Consider the following 20,370-nt stretch of genomic DNA (forward strand, 5'->3'; position numbering starts at 1 on the left):
CTCACAGCAATTTATGGTGTTATAAAGTCTTGAATTTAGCCTTGGTGAAGTCATATATTAAGACCCCATGTGCCAGGAGGATTAGTTGCAGTGACGGTGACAGGAGGTGAACCTGCTCAGCCCAGCCGCAGCGTTCAGCACCGTGCTGGTGAATCCATCTTCCCAGGCCCGCATGCTGTCGCAGCCAACAGACTTATGTGCTAATTATGGGCCCCTCTTTTGCAGCCCCTACAATTTAATGGGCATCACATTTTCTTCAGGTCTGATATCCATTTTTAAATTGACTGCTGTGCCATTAACTTTCAGGTTTGGGGAAACTTGTTTTTTCCTAGGAAAGAAGGGGGCTTTGCAAATACAGCTATCGACCTACTCGTGCCTAATACATTAAGGAAAGCTCTCAGGCAATCTTTTCTTCACCTACATGGATAGCACTTTGTTCTTTCAGAGAAGCTCCTGTAATGTAACTGCATTAACCACCCACATAAACCCACCTCCTCCTGCATCTCTGGGTTTGTGGTCATCCTCTCCAAAGCCCTCTGCAGTTGGCAATGAAAGCAAGCACAAAGAGCTGGGGCTTCATGAAAGAAAGGCAGATTCCTCAGTCATCCTCTGTGTGAGGCAGTGAAGAATGTGCATGTTGAAACAACACCCACCTGGCTTGCAAAACAACATCCATCCTGGCTTGCAAAATTGGAAGGTACCTCCAGGTCACAAGCACTGGGCAAAACAGCCAATACAACCATCTCCTAGCCTGGGTCTGTGAACAGTAATCGTATTCTCCCATTTTAAATCAATACACTCTCTTTCTCTCTCTGTCTCTCTGTCTCCCTCCCTCCCTCCCTCCTTCCCTCTTCCCCCAGTGCATCCATATCTGGGAGAGACTAAATACAACAAAGGCAAAATATAGATGGCTTATTTCTAAGTAAACAAGGACACAACCCATAGGCTATTTTCCCTGACAACTTAATTGCTCCATGAGTGAGTACAGTGAAAATAGAACTGTTGAAGAAAGATCATTTAATATGTAATAATGACTATTGGTTATGGTGGCATTGAAAAAAATTTACCTATGGAATTCTTGAATAAATGCCAATATATGTAAAACAATATTGTAAGACTATTGAAACAGCTAAATTAAAAATAAAAATATATAAAATTAGAAGACTATCAAAACAGCTAAAATAAAAAACAGTGGCAACACCAAATGCTGGTGAGGATGCAGAGAAACTAGAGTTCTCATACCCGGCTGGTGGGAAAGCAAAATGCTACAGCCACTCTTGGGCCATGTAACTAGGTAGTTTCTTCACCTCATTAGTTTCTTTTGAAAACACAAATATATATGCTCTACAACCCAACAGTCACATTCTTGAAAACTTAGTACAGAAAGAAAGAACTTCACGGAAAACCTGGTACACAATGTTCAAAGAAACTTTATTGGTAACAGCAAAACTATTCAGGTGTCCTTCAATAGGTAATGATTAAGCAAACTGTGATACGTACCATGGAATATTATTCAGCATCACGAGGATGAACCTACAGATACTTGCAACAGTTCAGATGGCTGTCAAGAACATTATAATGAGTAAAAAAATCCAATATCAAAAAGTCTAATAAAGAAATTATTAGATTTATTTGTAATTCTCAAAATGACAATATTGTAGAGCTAAAAACAAATTAGTAGTTGCCAGAGGTGAGGAAAGGTTAGAGACAAAGGGACAAACATGACTACAAACAGGCAGTTATGAATGAGAGCTTTGTGATGATGGAATAATTTTTAATCTTAATTTTGATAGTGTTTACACAAATCAATACAAATATTACATAAGTACATATTCTATTGATGTCAATTTCCTGGCTTTGATACTCTATCATAGTTTTGTAAGATGGTACTATTGGGAGAAACTGGGTAAAGGGTACATGAGAATTCTCTACTCATTATGAATTAAAACATTATTTCAAATAAAAAATCTAAAAGAATATTAAATAACATAAGAAAATATTCATATTATAAGCAGGATGCTGAATATACATACAGACAAATCATACATGCTTACAAACTACCCCCAAAATTGGCTGGTTTAAAAAAAAAGTTCCTTAGTGCATGAATAATCATGCCTAAGTAGAAGAATTTAAATTTTCTGTTTCTTTTCTATATTTTGCATAACTTCTAAAAATGGACATAATTAATTAGATAGTAAGCTCCAAGTTCTATTTCCTTTGGTTCACCAGGACAGTCCTTTAACAGTATTATATTATTTGTACTCTGTTAAAATCAATGAGCTCGAGAGCCTGTTCTTGGAAGGAAACTGCAGAGAAGAAAGTAATCCCGCAAGCGGACCAGTCATTTCCCCAAATAAAAGTCAGGTACATGTGAAAGCTGAAACATGTGACTTCAAAGAGTATAACAGTGGTTATCAAAGCCTGGGAAGGGCGGAGGAGAAGGATGGAGAAGGGATGGTTAATGAGTCCAAGAGTACAGTTGGATGAAAGGAATAACCTTGAGTTTTTTACAGCCTAATAGAGTATCTATGGCTGGCAATAATTAATTGTCTATTTCAAATTAACTATTAGAGAGGATTTTTAATGTTTTCATCACAATAAAATGAATGTTTTAATTGATAGCAATGACAATTATCTGACCTGATCATTACATTTTGTATACATGCGTTGAAATATCATACCTTATCCCATAAATAAATATAATTGCTGTGTCAATTTTTAAAAATCAAACAAAATCTCACTTTAATTATAAGGGCTCTAGTTGTGTGAATCGTTTTTTTAAATCTAATACATGGGGCCAGCACTGTAGCACAGTAGGTCAATCCTCTGCCTGTAGCGCTGGCATCCCATATGGGCGCCGGTTCTAGTCCTGGCTGCTCCTCTTCCAATCCAGCTCTCTGTGATAGCCTGGGAAAGCAGTAGAAGATGGCCCAAGTACTTGGGCCCCTGCACCCATGTGGGAGACCCAGAAAAAGCTCCTGGCTCCTGGCTGCAGATTGGCACAGCTCTGGCTGTTGCGGCTAATTAGGGAGTGAACCAGCAGAACGAAGACCTTTCCCTCTGTCTCTCCCTTTCACTGTCTATAACTCTACCTCTCAATTAAATTCATAAAATTAAAAAAACCTAATACAGACCAAAAATTAATGAGTGCCAAATATCATGGCTATAACATTTAAAACAGACACATTAATTTTATAGCTATTAAAACTATGGTGTTGATTTGCTTTGGTGTATTTCTCAACACATTAAGATAACGATGAGAAAGATACTTGTCATGCTTAATATAAATCATCCATTATGGCCACTAGAAGAAGACTGACCCTGTGGTAACTGGCAGATTAACGTGAGATAAACATGAACGTCAAGGTCTTTATTGGAGTGTCATACTTGGGCATTAGTGTGAAGGTGTGCTCCTCTGCATGCTTCCCCTGTGAGCTTCCTTGCTGTTCCTATAACAGATAAATTATTCATCCACTTTTTATTTATACTTTATCTTTCTCTTTGGACAGTCTACATCTATGAGCTTGCTTTTTGTAAGTATTTCTGAACTAGAAGCCACACATCTCCAGGATGAGTTTAATGACAAGAGATAACAGGGGTTTGTGATTTCCCCCAGCTATTTATGAAAACAAAGAACAGCCTATTTATTATTCAGATGTAAAGACTCTATTCATCAAAAAGGCATTGATTTCACATTCTTTACTAAAATAATTCTGATTTCTTTAAGTCAAATGCCATCCAAATTGTAATTTGAAGATAGGCTCACAATCAAAAGCAGTAAGCACTGAGTTGAAAATCAAATAAGTGTTTAGTTTCATCTCAGTTTTAAAAACTTGAATAACAGGAATGCAAAAGAGAAAAATACACAGAAGTTCAAAGAAAGAAAATTCCCTTAAACTAACTGATAGTCACAAAAAAAAGTCCTATGCAGTATTGCATCAGAAATAGAGACAGACACAAATGTGATTATCTTAGTTGGAAGGATAAAACAAATATACACAAACTCATTGCAAAGAACTATGCCAGTCAAAGCACCACTTGTCTTAGTTTGGATTCCTCAAGAAGCCAACTCAGGCCAGTGCCACGGCTCAATAGACTAATCCTCTGCCTGTGGCGCCGGCACACAGGGTTCTATTCCCGGTCGGGGAGCCAGATTCTGTCACGGTCGCTCCTCTTCCTGTCTAGCTCTCTGCTGTGGCCCGGGAGTGCATTGGAGAATGGCCCAAGTCCTCGGGCCCTGCACCTGCATGGGAGACCAGGAGAAGCACCTGGCTCCTGGCTTCAGATCAGCGCAGTGCGCTGGCTTCAGCGCGCCGGCCACGGCGGCCATTGGAGGGTGAACCAACGGCAAAAGGAAGACCTTTCTCTCTGTCTCTCTCTCTCTCACTGTCCACTCCACTCTGCCTGTCAAAAAAAAAAAAATCAAGTCCAAGTAGTTTAATAGGAATTTAATTCCCCCAAACAGACAAAAAGGACTGCAAAATATGAGACAAGAAGGGAGAGTGTGCAATAAATGGTGTATTAATGAATTGGATTAACACTGCGGGTAACTGTGGCTCAGTTTCACAAGGGACACTTTGAGAAACAGTGCTTAGTGCTCCTCAGAAATGTGACTGCAGTCAGTGGGAGGCTGAGGTGTTATTCACAGTGACTGAAGGTTGTTTTTGAAGGTACTGACTCCCCTGGGTTCCTGGACTGCACCTGAACAATGCTAAGCAGCCTTTTGCAGTTTAGGGAAAGCAACTCAGGAGACCTCCTGGCACAACTTGGTGAAGGATGTTGGAAGCTGCATGGAGCAGCTGAGAACCTAAGACATGGTGCACCACAAGAATGTTTACCATTCCATATTTGGGTCTTCTCAAAGAAGCTGTGGAACAGAATGTCTCTCATGGTCTCAGATGTTCAAGGGAAACTCCAAAGCCGAGTAGAGTGAGTATCCTAAAGGGTGCAACCAAGAAACTGCCCGCCACTTCCCAACTGGGAGAAGTGACAGTGCCTGCACCAAATGGAAATGAGTATCTGTACTGATTTGCCTGAGTAGCCCTAACAAAACACACACTAGCGTGGCTTAAACAACAGAAATTGATTTTTTCACAATTCTGGAGCCTAGAATTCCAAAGTTAAAATGTCAACAGGATTGATTTCATTCTGAGGCCCCTCTCCTTGGCATACAGATGCTATCTTCTTTCTGTGTCTTCCCATGCTCTTTCTTTTTTTTTTTTTTAATTTGTTTATTTATTTGAAAGGCAGAGTTACAGAGAAGCAGAGGTAGAGAGAGACCTAGGTTTTCCATCCACTGGTTCACTCCCCAGATGGCCACAACGGCCAAAGCCACGCCAATCCAAAGCCAGGAGCCTGGAGCCAGGAGCTTCTTCTGGGTCTCTCCTGTGGGTGCAGGGACCCAAGGACTTGGGCCATCTTCCACTGCTTTCCCAGGCCATAGCAGAGAGCTAGATCGGAAGTGGAGCAGCTGGGAATCAAACCAGCGCCCATATGGGATGCTGGCACTGGAGGTGGCAGCCTTATCCACTATGGCACAGTGCCAGGCCCATTCCCATGCTCTTTCCATGCATGTGTGCCCTAATCCCCTCTTCTTGGAAGGATACCATCATTTTGGATTAGGTCTACTCTAATGATATCATCTTTTTTTTTTTTTTTTTTTTTTGACAGGCAGAGTGGATAGTGAGAGAGAGAGACAGAGAGAAAGGTCTTCCTTTGCCGTTGGTTCACCCTCCAATGGCCTCCACGGCCGGCGCGCTGCAGCCGGTGCACCGCGCTGATCTGATGGCAGGAGCCAGGTACTTATCCTGGTCTCCCATGGGGTGCAGGGCCCAAGCACTTGGGCCATCCTCCACTGCACTCCCTGGCCACAGCAGAGAGCTGGCCTGGAAGAGGGGCAACCGGGACAGAATCCGGCGCCCCGAATGGGACTAGAACCCGGTGTGCCGGCGCTGCAAGGCAGAGGACTAGCCTAGTGAGCCGCGGTGCCGGCTATCATTTTATCTTAATTACTTCTTTTAAAGATTCTGTCTCCAAACACAGCCAACATTTTGTGGTTACAGGGGTTAGGACTTCAACATATGAATGGGGGGGGGCATACAATGCAGCTCAAAATTTATTTCAATCCCCGTCTGGAGATTTCACAAGCTGTCAAGATTCTTAGCACAGTATAGAAGAATATGTTGTAATTGTCCTCTGGAGAGCCTGGCATGGACGAACCAGAGCTCCAGGGCATATCTGAATGCTGAGACTGGCGCTTGCCTCCCACTAGAGAATGTAGACTATGGGGCTGCAAATTGGAGGAAGGATAGGAGCAATACATAAAGTCTGAGTTCGGAATTGCTAGGAGCCATGTCTTTCCTGTGGGCTTAGTAAACACTGGAAGATAGCCAAGCTTCAGTCACCTTGATGGGATTTGATGGGCTACTTAGTAGATCATAGAGCAAAAGATGATAGAGAGAGGTAAAAGAGTCCTGTTGTATATTGCATCACCTGCCATGCCAGGCAGAATCCACAGAGGACACACACACACACACAAAAAAAACACAAACACACAGTAACCATGAATGAGCCAGCATTTGGAGGCTGCTGTGGCTTGTCACCAAGGGTTCATGTTAGAAGCTTGGTCCCCAGGGTAGTGGTGTTGGGAGGTGATGTGGGACCTTTATGAGGAGAGGTCTAGTGGGAGGTCCTTGAGGGAGCTTCTCTCTAAAGGTACTAAGGTAGCTGACATGGGAACACTGAGCTCTTGTAAGAGTGAGCTGTTTTGTTTTTTTTTTTTTTTTTTTTTTTTTTTTTTTTTTTTTTTTTTTTTTTTTTTGACAGGCAGAGTGGATAGTGAGAGAGAGAGACAGAGAAAGGTCTTCCTTTGCTGTTGGTTCACCCTCCAATGGCCGCCACGGCCGGCGCATTGCAGCCGGCGCACCGCGCTGATCCGATGGCAGGAGCCAGGTACTTATCCTGGTCTCCCATGGGGTGCAGGGCCCAAGTACTTGGGCCATCCTCCACTGCACTCCCTGGCCTCAGCAGAGAGCTGGCCTGGAAGAGGGGCAACCGGGACAGAATCCAGCGCCCCGACCAGGACTAGAACCCGGCGTGCCGGCACCACTAGGCGGAGGATTAGCCTAGTGAGCCGCGGCGCCGGCCTAAGAGTGAGCTGTTCTAAGAATGAGCTCTAGGGGCTGGTGCTGTGGCTCAGCAGGTTAGAGTCCCAGCTGTTCCTCTTCCGATCCAGCTCTCTGCTATGGCCTGGGAAAGCAGTTGAAGATGGCCCAAGTCCTTGGGTCCCTGCACCCACATGGGAGACCTGGAAGAAGTTCCTGACTCCTGGCTTCAGATCAGCTCAGCTCCAGCCTTTGTGGCCATCTGGGGAGTGAACCAACAGATAAAAGACCTCTCTGTCTCTACCTCTCTGTAACTCTTTCAAATAAATAAAATAATTCTTTAAGGAAAAAAAAAAGGCCGGCACCATGGCTCACTAGGCTAATCTGCCTGCGGTGCCAGTACCCCGGGTTCTAGTCCCGGTTGCTCCTCTTCCAGTCCAGCTCTCTGCTGTGGCTCGGGAAGGCAGTGGAGGATGGCCCAAGTCCTTGGGCCCTGTACCCTCGTGGGAGACCAGGAGGAAGCACCTAGCTCCTGGCTTCGGATCGGCGCAGTGCGCTGGCTGTAACAGCCATTTGTGGGGTGAACCAACCAAAGGAAGCCCTTTCTATCTGTCTCTCTCACTGTCTAACTCTGCAGGGAGGTAGGGAGGAAGGGAGGAAGGGAGGAAGAGAAAAAAAGAAAAAAAATGAGCTCTACCCTTGAATCACTCTCTGGCTTCTCCTTTTGCAACCTGATCTCCGGTTCTCACACATGCTCTCACCATATTGTGATCTACCATGCTGTGAGGCAGCCAGGAGGGCCCTCACAAGGGCTGAGCTCATGTTGCTGCCATGCCCTTAAATCTTCAGAACTGTGAACTAAATAAACTTCTGCAACTTATAACGTTAGTCTGCCTCGGGTATTTCATTTACACTAACAGAAAATGAACCATTAAAAAGGCCTAAAAAATGAATCATCAACAGCCAAGGAAAATCTAGAAATAACATGAAATAGGTAAAAATGCGTTTCTCCCTTTCACTGTAGCCCTTGCTTTCCTATGCCCCAAGCCTGAAGAAACGAGTAGCAGGAGGTAAGCGAAAGAGAAGTACGCACTCTTCCTGCAAAGTCTGCACTGCTGGGGAGAGCGGACGACAGTTTCTTCCCACAGGAAGCACTGGGACCAGGCTTCGGTGAACATGTCTGTCTTTATTCACAGCCACGTCTACTTTTAAAGGACAGGCAGAAGGGGCGTAACTAATTCAAGGCAATACTAATTCTATAGGACACAACTGACACTGGTGCCAATATGCCTCTCCAATCAGTTTGAAAGTCACATAGCTGGGATAGCTTTCCAGGTGGTTCTAATGGGCTGGGCCACATCTGTGAGCTGTTGACCTGATTGGCAATTACAGGGCCCTTTAACAGGGTTTGGGGGTGGGGAAAAGTGCCTGGGGCTCCTGCCGCCTGCTAGCAGTCAGGCTGTGGGGTCCTTCCTGGGAGGCATGGTGTGCCACGCCCTCTCAACCTCCTGCAAGAACAGGGCAGGCAGACTCTCCACTGGGTACAGTATCACCAACAGAGAACAGAACAGCATATCAAAAGAGCATAGCTCTTTCCTAGACAATTTGTGGTATATGAACTGATGGAAGGAAAGAAATTTAAGATTGTCCATGAGATTAAAATTTTTATTTTGACTGGATAGTTTAATACTTGGCAATGAATTTTAACAAAATAGGACTGTCCAACAAGTATAATGAATAAGAAAGCTACCACCTCTTTCCCTGATTCCATCCATGGATAAGAAAAGGGAATCTGTCAGCGTATTTAAATATAATAGATGAAGAAAAAGAAAATCATTCCTTATTTCTTTCCCCTTCAAGTTCAGCTCATTCCACAATCCAAGTACTCCATGTTCTCAGGTATAGTTTATTAAAATAAAATAAAATCTGAACTGACTGGCCTCATTTCCAGAAATTTTCCAAGTTGTTTTGTACCCAGTTACCAGATTCATAGTCCCTAGACATCACTTCTATCCAATTTCTATCTGAAATTTTTCATGGATTCTGTGGTCCAAAAAATAAACCCAGCATTCCTCCTTGATCCTAAAGACATTCCCTACCAATTCTCACCTCTCGATACTTCAATTCTTTCCCATGGAAGAAAAATATTCCAATCTTAAAGTTTTAGAGAGCCAACTCAGTCGTTTCCCAGAGAGCCTCCCATCATGTCCCAGGAGATTCCCATTGAAAATTCTATCGCAATGACAAAGGAACTCAAAGCACTCAACTATCAACAGCCATGTTTGGCTATCATTTATATGGAAAATATAGATTTCCCATGTCCATTACTCCTTAAACAGTCTAGGTTACCACTAAATAGAGTCCTACTGTCTTTATTGCTGAAATTTCCATTGTTATGAGATTGTATATCAAAGTTCAATTATGAGTTCCCTTTCATACATTTGGACCTCACCCAAAGTCTAGTTCCTAACATTTTTCTTAATCGTCTTTAGCAAGGCAAAAAAAATAAAGAATAGCAGAAGGTAGTGCAGGCTTTTTTAAATGACCATGAGAGTCTCAAATCTATGATTCATCCAATATAGGGGAAAGGACAATCTAAATGATTAAACTTGACTCTGACTCCTAAAGGCATTGGTGGTACATAAAAAGGTGGCTCTCCAAAAATTCACTGCTCTTAGGGTGTTGACAAGTTATTGAAACTCAAATAAAAAAGTCTCAATGGTTTTCCTGGACTTTTTAATTTTCTTACAACAAATGACATATTCAATAGGCAATGGATCTCATTCTTTATCAGTCAATAAAATATATTTGTAGAACTTGGGGTTCACTCTAGAGTTAAGATCCACGTTTCCCTTACCTGGGTCCTTTCTTTATTTTTTTTTTAATTCTTGTGTTGTGTTGTGTTGTGTTGTGTTGTTACTATGCAAGCTTGGCCTGAATTACAGCCTTTGATAAAGCAATGACAGTTTTATTTCTCAGATGCCTGACGACCATATTAACCTCTCCTCAGTCAAGTTATTAATTGCATGTTCTGCCCACATCTCTTTGGTGTGGCTTCCAAGGAGACAGAGGCAGGATTCTCAGGAAGGAAAAGACATTTTTATAGTTGGCCCTGTGGGAGTGTTTGCATAATTGCTGGAATGATTAAGGAGGTGTTTTCTAAAATAGACAAGTGTACTAAGTTTTAATATGTTTCGTGACAATGCATAAGACAAGAGTGCATGTTGTACCTGATATAGGACCCTACAGGTCACCAAAATAAATAAATACGTGTAGAAGCACTAGAATGAATTCAGTCATGGTTATAAACAGGAACATCCAGGGGAAATGAGCTTTGATTCTTGACAAGAGAATTGTTTGTGATCTGAATGAGGACAGCTGTATGGAAAAGGTAACAGAGAGCCTGGGGACACAAAATCTTCGATGGTTTGCTCTAATCCCATGTTGTAAAGACAGCTTAATGTGAGGGAGAGAGTGGCAGGGAGGGCTTTGATGAATCCTGAGCCTGGAGTTAAACCTTTTCTAATTTGACTCACCAATATTTAATCTTATAACTGTGCATCCTTAATCAAAACTCAGAGGGACTCTTTAATCTTGTGTATATAAAATGGAAGATGATTAAAGCATCTGACCTGCCTGTGCTTCCAGCTGTTTCTGTCTTTCCTGTTTTTCAGTCATTTCCCACTTGGCTTCCTATTTCTCTCAGCAATCCCAGTTATTGAAAAATGATACTTTAAAATTTTAGGAGAATAAATATGAGAAACATAATAGTTAATGATCCATACTCAATCTTTCATTTACTCATTCATTAACTCATTCTTTCAGTAGTTAATGAGCAACCATTCTGTGGCAGGCATTTTTTTACATATTAATACAAAGCAGGAGCAAAACTGGCATGTCTACTTTTGCAGACTGCACTTTAGAATCTAACAAAGACCTTTTCACCCCCTCTTTGCTAAGTAAGCAAATGCACCTCATCAAGGAAGATAAATATGGTTTTAAGGAGTAAGTAATATTATAGAAAAATCCTAATGTTTCAGATGACTGCATGGTGCAAATTGTGTACAGATGGAATTCTGTCATATAGCTGGTAAAGTGTTTGATCCCTCTTAAAAGATTCATATCCAAGTGATAAAATTTATCATTCCAGGATCACAGGATTTTGACAACCAAACAAAGGCTTTAAAAAGTGTCTGATGTATTTTTTTAAATCCACAAGACATAGGTTTAAAGGGGCAAGTAAGTGTCTGTCCCCCTACTCCATGCTCCATTCATTGTAAATACAATTTTATAGAGAAATGTCCCTGGGGACAAAAAAAGAAATACTAAACTCATATTATGACTTTTCCTATTACCAAAATCCTATCACATGCAGCTAATACACCCCTCCTTTTACCACTTTAGAAACATTTTAATTTTTAATAATATTATTAAAATATTTCAAATCTTCAGCATCCAAATTTAATTTCATCAGGAGAGAGAATATATTTAAAAGACAAACAATTGACCATAAAATTCACAACAAATAGTAAATAAATATTTATTGATAGTAAATAAAGTCAATTCCTGAGGAAGCGTTTCCGTGTCACTCTGACCAAAATAATGATTTTTATGAACAACAGATTTTCAGGGTACAGAAAGTATGCTATCGGTTTTTGAAAGACTTTTCTAGGTTAGATCCTTATGAATTTGTATAAACAAAGAAGTGATAGGCTTCCTTGCATTCCTCCTCCTTGGTTCTTCTTCATGATTTAATGAGTCTTAAACACAAAACGCTAGTTAGAGGATAGCATCATTGAAATGATACCAAAACTAGTATTCTTCACTCAGCTTTATTTTATACATCTTAGTAAGATATCTGGGAAAAACTCACAGCAGCAAAATATTAAGTGACAACACTGAAATCAAGGTGATATTTTCTATTAACATTGGTATATGTAAGAACGTAAGCAATAGCAAGACTGTTTACTAACCTGGGTGAAAAACACCTCCTTCTTTGCAGCCATTCCTTTTGGTTGAGACCAAATCAATTCCCAGAGGTATGCTATAAGCCACCCTAGAGACACCAAACACCAACCTCATTGATTCTTATTTATTATTTGCTTAGAAGACCCCTTAGTTGTATGGAGGGAGAATATTGGCTCAATGTCAATCACACTTTATTTGTGAGAGAAGTGTGCACCAAAATAAATTAATAAAAGGAACATTGAAAGAATCATTGAATGAAAAATGAGTTAGTAAACACAAAAGACTAGAAAACACAGTGGGGGTTGGCACTGTGGCATAGCGGGTTAAGCCACCACCTGCTGCACTGGCATCCCATATGGGCACCAGTACAAGTCCCAACTGCTCCACTTATGATCCAGATCTCTGTCAAGCACCTGGGAAATCAGAAAAAGATGTCCCAAGTGCTTAGGCCCTTGCACCCATGTGGGAGACCCAAAAGAAGCTCCTGGCTCCAAATCGATTCAGCTCCAGCCATTGTGGGCATTTGGGGAATGAACCAGTGGATGGAAGGTCTTCCTCTCTCTCTTTCTCTCTTTCTCTCTCTCTCTCTCCTTTTCAAATAAATAAAATAAATCTTTTAGCAAAAAGAAAAAGAAAGCACAATGACTCTACGAAAAGAAGTAATCATTCTGAAAAGGAGCTTTAGTAGCCAACCAGGAGCCTTTCCAAACCAGGAGGAAAAGTGAACTTGAGAACAGGAGCAGGAAGATCCTGGATCTCAGAAGAGATTTTTATAAAACTTCCATCGTCCCAACAATGCTGTGGGGTAGGAAAAGAGGCTAAAGGAAAGCCAAAGGGAGCAGACTACGGCCACACTTTGCCTCTTCTAACCTGCAGCCCCAACACCTGATATTCAGAAGAAATGCTTCCTTTCCCAACCTTCAGTGGCTGCCAGACAATTGCTTTCCTTTTCAAAAAATGTATTTTGCAACATTATAAAGAGAAAATGAAATGAAGAATAATGCAAGTGTGCCTGTACTCACTACTTACTTTAGAAAATAATGTCTTACTAACCAGTCGTAGAGGATGTTATAGAATGACTGCATATCCTCTGTTTCACTTCCAAGGAAAACCATTGTCCTGAATATTTACCTTTGCTAAGCATTTCTTTGTAACTTGTTCTATATTTTTTTTCATTTTATTATTTATCTATATATATGACCCTAGGCAATTTTTACATTGTGTTTTATGGATTTGGAAAGGTAAAGACACATTTTTAATGGTTCTGTTTATACAACTGTGACTGAAAAATTAAAATTGAGGAAAGTTTACAAAACTTTTGTGTCCAGGTCAGCTGCAGGCAAGAGCAGAATTTTAAATGGAAATTTTAAACAAGTTGACTCAAGAAGAATTGAAATAACATATGAAACATGACTTCACCAATATGATCCTGAAGAACAATCAAAGCAAAGCAATAGCTACCATTAGGTGGAAGTGGTCCAGTCAAAGCAAAAGTGAACCAGTTAAGAGCAAAGGACTTGATGATAACTTTGGGGGATGATAAAGGTATTTTGTTTTTGTTTTCTGGATGGCCAAAGAGCTCTAGTAGAATATTCAGGAAATCTTCGCCAGAGAGTCCTCCACCACCACAATGCTTTTGCCTATTACTCTCAACAAACAAGGTCAATTTTGCAATATTTAGGTGGAAAAATCATTAAGTATCAGTATCCTTGTGTATTCTCCTAAATTCTCTTGTTTCCTAATCTTTAAAAAAATCTTTAAAGGGTACCCATTTTTCTCTAGTTAATGATGTCAAAAGACTGCATTGACAGGGTTAAATTCCCAGGACTCTAAGCTCCTTTAGAATGGATTAAATCCTGGTATAATTGCTTAAAAAAGTTGATTTTGAGAAATAGTTTATTTTTACCTTTAAATTCCATTTCCCCTTATATAAAAAATTTTGATTTCTATATGAGGTACAAAGTAACATGACAGTGATTACAGGCATGGACTCAGCAGGCAGACTACCTGGATTCACAACTCATTTTTGCCAATTTATAGCCTGCCTCACTTTATTAATGTGGAAAATAGGCATAACAATAATAATGCCAACTCATAGGAAAGAGTGAACTTGCAATTAGCCTATGTAAAAACCTTAAGTGCAATTGAAGTGATTAATAGCAGTATAGGAAATAGAGGTTTGATTTTATTCTTGTATGTCAATAGCCAGCTTTCCACTCCTATATATTATCTGGTACACCTCTTTCTCACTGATTTAACAATGCCATTTCTGTAATATATCATCTTTCATGTGGGTGTGAAAGATTTAGATTCCCTTGTTCTCCCATAGTTCTATTTGTCTTTCCTCTAGAGAAATTTCAAGTCTATATTTAAGCTTCCCTGAATTTAAGAAATCCCTAAAGCTCTTGCTCTTGCCTCTTCTTTCCTCTATATTCCCATCTCAATAATAACAATATTGGTTGCTTGCAAAACCTGAATGAAAAAGGCTCTGTTGGGTCCCTAGCTCCTCATAACAAAGCACCACAAATAGATGACTTGAAACAACAGAAATTTATTGTCTCACAATTCTGGAGGCTAAACATCCAAGATCAAGGTGCCACCAAAGCCATTTTCCCCTTGAAATCTGTAGGAAAATTCTTCCTTGCCTCTTCCTAGCTACTGATGATTTTCTGGCAATCTTGGTGTTCCTCGGCTTGTGGGTGTAACACTGCAATCCTCCATTTTCACACTGCACTATCCCTATGTCTTCTCTCTTCACACAGAGCTCTTTTCACAAAACATCAGTCCTATGAGACTGGGGCTCACATTACTCCAATAAGACCTCACCTTAGCTAAGAAAACCTTCAATGACTTTATTGCCAAATAGCATGACATTCTAAAGCAATTCTAAAGTGAGCTGAGACTTCATTTGGGAGGAGGGAATAAAACGCATTTTGTAACCAAGGCACAGTCAAAAATACTACCCATGCTTTAATCATATCTTTTAAGCTCACCTGGACATCTCATTACAATCTCTGAGGAACCCATTCCCTATGAAACAAATGATGGAAAATTCCAAATTCTAACCCACCATGTCAGGGGTTTGTGAAGAATGAAGATTTTAGAGTCCTACCTCCAAAGATTTTGATTCAGTGGTTCAAGTTTATCAATGCTAAAGCAAGTGGGTCAAAAGACAGACTTGGAGGCTGGCGCTGCGGCTCAACAGGCTAATCCTCCACCTGCGGCACCGGCACACCTGGTTCTAGTCCCGGTCAGGGCGCCAGATTCTGTCCCGGTTGCCCTTCTTCCAGGCCAGCTCTCTGCTGTGGCCCAGGAGTGCAGTGGAGGATGGCCCAAGTCCTTGGGCCCTGTACCTGCATGGGAGACCAGGAGAGGCACCTGGCTCCTGGCTTTGGATCAGCGCGATGCACCGGCCATGGTGGCCATTGGAGGGTGAACCAACGGCAAAAATGAAGACCTTTCTCTCTGTCTCTCTCTCTATCCACTCTGCCTGTCAAAAAAAAAAAAAAAAAAAAAAAAGACAGACTTGGAGAACACCACTCTGAATGGTGGTCTTAAAAAACATATCCCCTGTGAAGGGGCAACTGAAGAAACAGTGGCCTCATCTCTCTGCACTCAAGCAGCTGCCTCTTACCCAAACATTTTAGAAGACACCCTATGGAGGACTAGGACTTTCTTGATAAGTACTCAGACAGTTAGATTAACACCACTTCAACACTTAAAATCCCTTTCTTGGAAAAATCACAGAATTGAATTTGTTCCAATTTTTAATTAACAGTTCAATGATGTCTTCAGCTTTCACAGGCTACAGCCTCCCTTAAGGCCCAAAGGCATCCACTACAGGAAACAATTCCAAATTAATGAAGCTTGGAGCAGGGGTTGCTTTTTTATTTGGAGGAAAATAAGACAGCAACTGGTATTTGTTGAGAATGTAGTATTTGCCAGGCATTCTTCTAGGCACAAGGAATACAGCACTGAACAAAACAGACAAAATCCTTGTGATCATACAGCTTTAATTCTACCAGACAGAAGACAATTGAAAAGCAAGAGAAATTACTAAAATACTTGTAAATTCCATAATGCTGGAGATTATTACTGTTTCATCTAATGCCTAAAATGGACTACTGACACATAGTAAAAGATCAATGAATATGTATCAATTAACAAAGGTTAATGATTTGATGGTGAAAAATAAGGTAGGAAAATGGAATAAGGAGATGAGCAATATTTAAAACATAACATCAAGAACAACCTCATGGAGAAAGCATCATCAGTGTAAAGAAATGAAATGAGCCGGCGCCGTGGCTCAATAGGCTAATCCTCCACCTTGAGGCGCCGGCACACCGGGTTCTAGTCCCGGTTGGGGCGCCGGATTCTGTCCCGGTTGCCCCTCTTCCAGGCCAGCTCTCTGCTATGGCCAGGGAGTGCAGTGGAGGATGGCCCAGGTGCTTGGGCCCTGCACCCCATGGGAGACCAGGAAAAGCACCTGGATCCTGGCTCCTGCCATCGGATCAGCGCGGTGCGCCGGCTGCAGCGGCGGCCATTGGAGGGTGAACCAACGGCAAAGGAAGACCTTTCTCTCTCTGTCTCTCTCTCTCACTGTCCACTCTGCCTGTCAAAAAAAAAAAAAAAAAGAAATGAAATGAATGAGGAGGTAGACAATGTGCAATGATCTGGCAAGGAAGAGAGCCAGAGAACAACCTCTGCAAAGGCCATGAGCTGGGAGCATCCTTGATACGTTCAAGAAATACCATGGAGATTGGGAAGGGAGGAGAAGAGCACTGGGAAGGTAGAAAGAAAATGGTGGTGAGGAGCAGAGAGGGCCAGATATACCACTGTAATTACCTTGGCATTTGTTCTGAGATGGGAAGTTTTGAGGGTTTTCAACAGTGGAGTAGAAAACGCTTATGGCTTTGCAGGATTGATTCATCTACTGTGTTGAGAATACACTGAAGCGGAACAAAGTATAAGTTTAAAGCTATCACAAAAGTCCAGTGGAAAAATGAAGATGACTTGGACCAAAATGGTAGAAATTGTGGGAGAAGAATTAAAGTTCTAAACTAATTTTGAAGGGCTAAGCAATAGGGTTTTTTAAAAATATTTATTTACTTATATACTTATTTATTTGAATAGCAGAGTGATAGAGGGAGAGGCAGAGGCAGGAATCTTCCATCTGCTTTTTCACTCCCCAAATATCCTCAACAGTCAGGGGTTAGGCAGGATGCAACCAAGAACCCAGAACTTACAGGTCTTTCACATGGGTGGCTTGAACCAAAGTACTTGAGCCATAATCCAATGCCTTCCCAGGTGCATTAGCAGTAAGCTGGTTCAGAAAATCAGGAGCTGTGAAAAAAATCGAATTTTAAAAAATGAGACCAGTGCTGTGGTGTAGTGGGCAAAGTTATCGCCTGCAGCACCAGCATTCTATATTGGCACCAATTCGAGTCCTAGCTGTTCCACTTCTGATTCAAATCTCTGTTAATGTGCCTGGGAAAGCAGCAGAAGATGGTCCAAGAGCTCGGGCCCCTGCACTTATGTGGGAGACCTGGAGGAAGCTCCTGGCTACTGGGTTTCAGCCCATACCTGGTTGTTGCAGCCATTTGGGAGGTGAACCAGTAGGTGGAAGATATCTCTCTATCTCTCTCTCTCTCTCTTTCTCTCTCTCTCTCTCTCTCTGCCTCTCCCTCTCTGTAACTCTTACATTCAAATAAACAAATAAATTTTTTTTAAAAAAAGAAAACAAATAGGAAAACAGTAGCTGATGCTAGGACTTGAACCAGCACCCTGATATGGGATGTAGGCATCCAAAGAAGTGACTAAACCCTCTGGGCCACAACACCCACCCCACAACAGGATTTTGTAATGGATAGGATGTCAGATATGAAGTGATAAAACAGCCAGTCAAGGAAGTAGAGGAACTGAACTATTATATACTGCTGATTGGAAGGCAAAATGGTTCATTTGCCTTGGGAAACCATGTGGACAGTTTCTTTAAAAATTACACAATACACCCGTCATATTACCCAGACATTCTACTCCTAGGTGATTTATTGAAGAAAAATGAAATTAAATGCTTTATGAGCACAAAGACTTCTAATACCCATGACAGTTTTATTCATAAGAGCTCAAGACTGAGAGAAACACAAATGCCCATCATATAGTGAATGCATAAACAAATTATGGTGTGTCCATATAATAGAATAATAATCACAATAAGGAGAAGTTAGTAAAGCTATACACATGAATGAATATTAAGCTAGTTATTCTAAATAAAAGACACAGAGAAGTATACATACTGTATAATAGCATTTATAACAGATTCTAGAAAATGTAAACTAGTTCTCTAATAGCAAAAAGCAGATGAGTGATATCCTGAGGACAGATGCAGAGGGAGGGAAGGGTGACAGAGGGAGAAATAAATGTTCTCTAATTTGATTGTGGCAGTAGTTTTATGGATGTATGCATCTCACAAAACTCATTGAATTGCACTTTACATGGACATGGTTAACTCATATCTCCTAGAGTTAATTAAAAATTTTTTTAAAGGATAAAGGTAGGATTTTAGTTAGAGTGGCTGAAAGAATAGAGTTGTAATTTCCATCATTGAGAAAGATTCTGAGAGATGTCAATTTTGTTGCTGAGTAAATATCAGCAGCTCAGTTGTGGACACAAGGAGTTTAAGAAGCCTCAAAGCAGTGATGTGCATAGTATGAATCTTCAGTTAGGGAATGGGACAAGCTGGAAATAAACATAAGGGATTAATCAATACATAGATGGTACTTAGAGCTGTGAGATTGTATAAGATCATGAAGAGAGTAAATATAGAACAAAATAGAGATTCAAGAACTAATCCACAGGACTCTCCAACAATAAGAAGTAGTGGAGGTATGGAGGAATCAGCAAAGTATCTGAAAGAAGCAGCAATGATGAAGGAAACCCATAAAGCCTGTTATTCCTGAAGGCAAGTGAAGAAAGGGCTTTAGGGAGAAAGAAATGACCTTGCGGCAAATTCTCCTGATAAATCAGTCCAGATGATGACTAACAGCGGGTCCTTGCAGTACCTGGAGGTCATTGCTGAAGTTGACAGGGAAATGGTGAAGAATAGGAAGAGTGAAATTGGAGTTTTCCTGCAGGTTTGATTCATTCATGGAGTTTTGCTGAAAGAAATGGGGAATAAATGAATAGGGGAGAGTGCTTGGTTGCAGTACTTTTCCTAAGCAAGTGAGAGGCAATGGGATATGATGCACAAACAGAGGTGCTGGCTGTGTCAGGAGCCTAGAGAGTTCTTGGCTATGACCAGAAACAAGGAAAAGAATGTGGGCAGTTGACGGGAGGCGTGACAGAGGGAGCTGTGGTGAAGTGTTTTCTGATTACTTCTATTTTCTCAATTAAAGATGAAATGATGTTATTATGAAGAGACAGTAAAATTAAAAAGCAGTTGGACACTTGAGAAAGGAGAAAAACCTACTTAATAATAGGAGGGGAAAAACAGGCAGGCCTGCTTGTTTTTACTTATTTATTTATTTATTTGAATGTGGGGGAGAGATAGAAATTGATCTTCCATCTGCTGGTTCATGCCCCACGTGCCCTCAACAGACAGGAATGGACCAGGCTGAAGCCAAAGAGCCAAGAACTACATCTTATTTTCCCACATGGGTGGCAGGAATTCAAGTACTCTGGCCAACCGGCTGCCTCTTAGGTGCACTAGCAGGAAGCTGGATTGGAAACAGAGTAGCCGGGACTCAACACTAGATGTGGCTATCCCAAGCATGCTTTAACCCACTGTGCAACAATGCCCTCCCTTGACCTGCCAGTTTTTACATGGCCTGTGAGTTAAGAATGGCTTTTTCTTCTTTAGCAGTAAATTATAAAAATTACCATTAGCCTTTCACTAAGAATAGGTGTGCAAAAAGTTGAGGACATGTCTTCTTAGCCCATGGAGCCTACAATATATACTACTGACTCTACTGAAAAAGTTGGCCTACTCCTAACCTAGTGAATGCTTGAGTGAATGAGCTGAGATTGCATGGCATGACATGGCAGGTAATAAGCTAGCATGGGCAGGCATTCCCCAGACTGCCCATAAACTGAGATCTTATATAAGAATAACAAAATGAACATTAATAACCCTATTATACATGAGTTAATTGGGTTTCAGGGAGGTTCAACAATTTTTTCAAGGTTATGCAAACAATAAGCAGAGGAAATAGCTATTTGGAAAAAATATAAATGCTTCAAATTCTGCCATGCTGCATCACAAAAGCCTGAGACCTCTGATTTTTCCCCTGAATCTTGCATA

General features: G+C 41.1%; 1 long non-coding RNA gene across 10 annotated transcripts in view; it reads right to left on the reverse strand.

Annotated features, from left to right (window-relative positions):
• Positions 1–20,370, reverse strand: part of LOC127494001 (uncharacterized) — a 184,676-nt gene that overhangs the window by 70,745 nt on the left and 93,561 nt on the right. For 5 of the 10 annotated variants that reach the window (XR_011387746.1, XR_011387740.1, XR_011387745.1 and 2 more), the window contains one exon: positions 17,318–17,414. The exons of 4 other annotated variants lie outside the window; for them this stretch is intronic. This is a non-coding gene — a long non-coding RNA (uncharacterized lncRNA). Of the gene's footprint in view, positions 1–15,599; positions 17,021–17,317; positions 17,415–20,370 lie in introns of those variants that run through there. One more of the 10 variants, XR_011387747.1, reaches the window with a different exon arrangement.

This window comes from Oryctolagus cuniculus, chromosome 4 (assembly GCF_964237555.1).
Source record: "Oryctolagus cuniculus chromosome 4, mOryCun1.1, whole genome shotgun sequence".
Lineage (NCBI taxonomy): Eukaryota > Metazoa > Chordata > Mammalia > Lagomorpha > Leporidae > Oryctolagus > Oryctolagus cuniculus.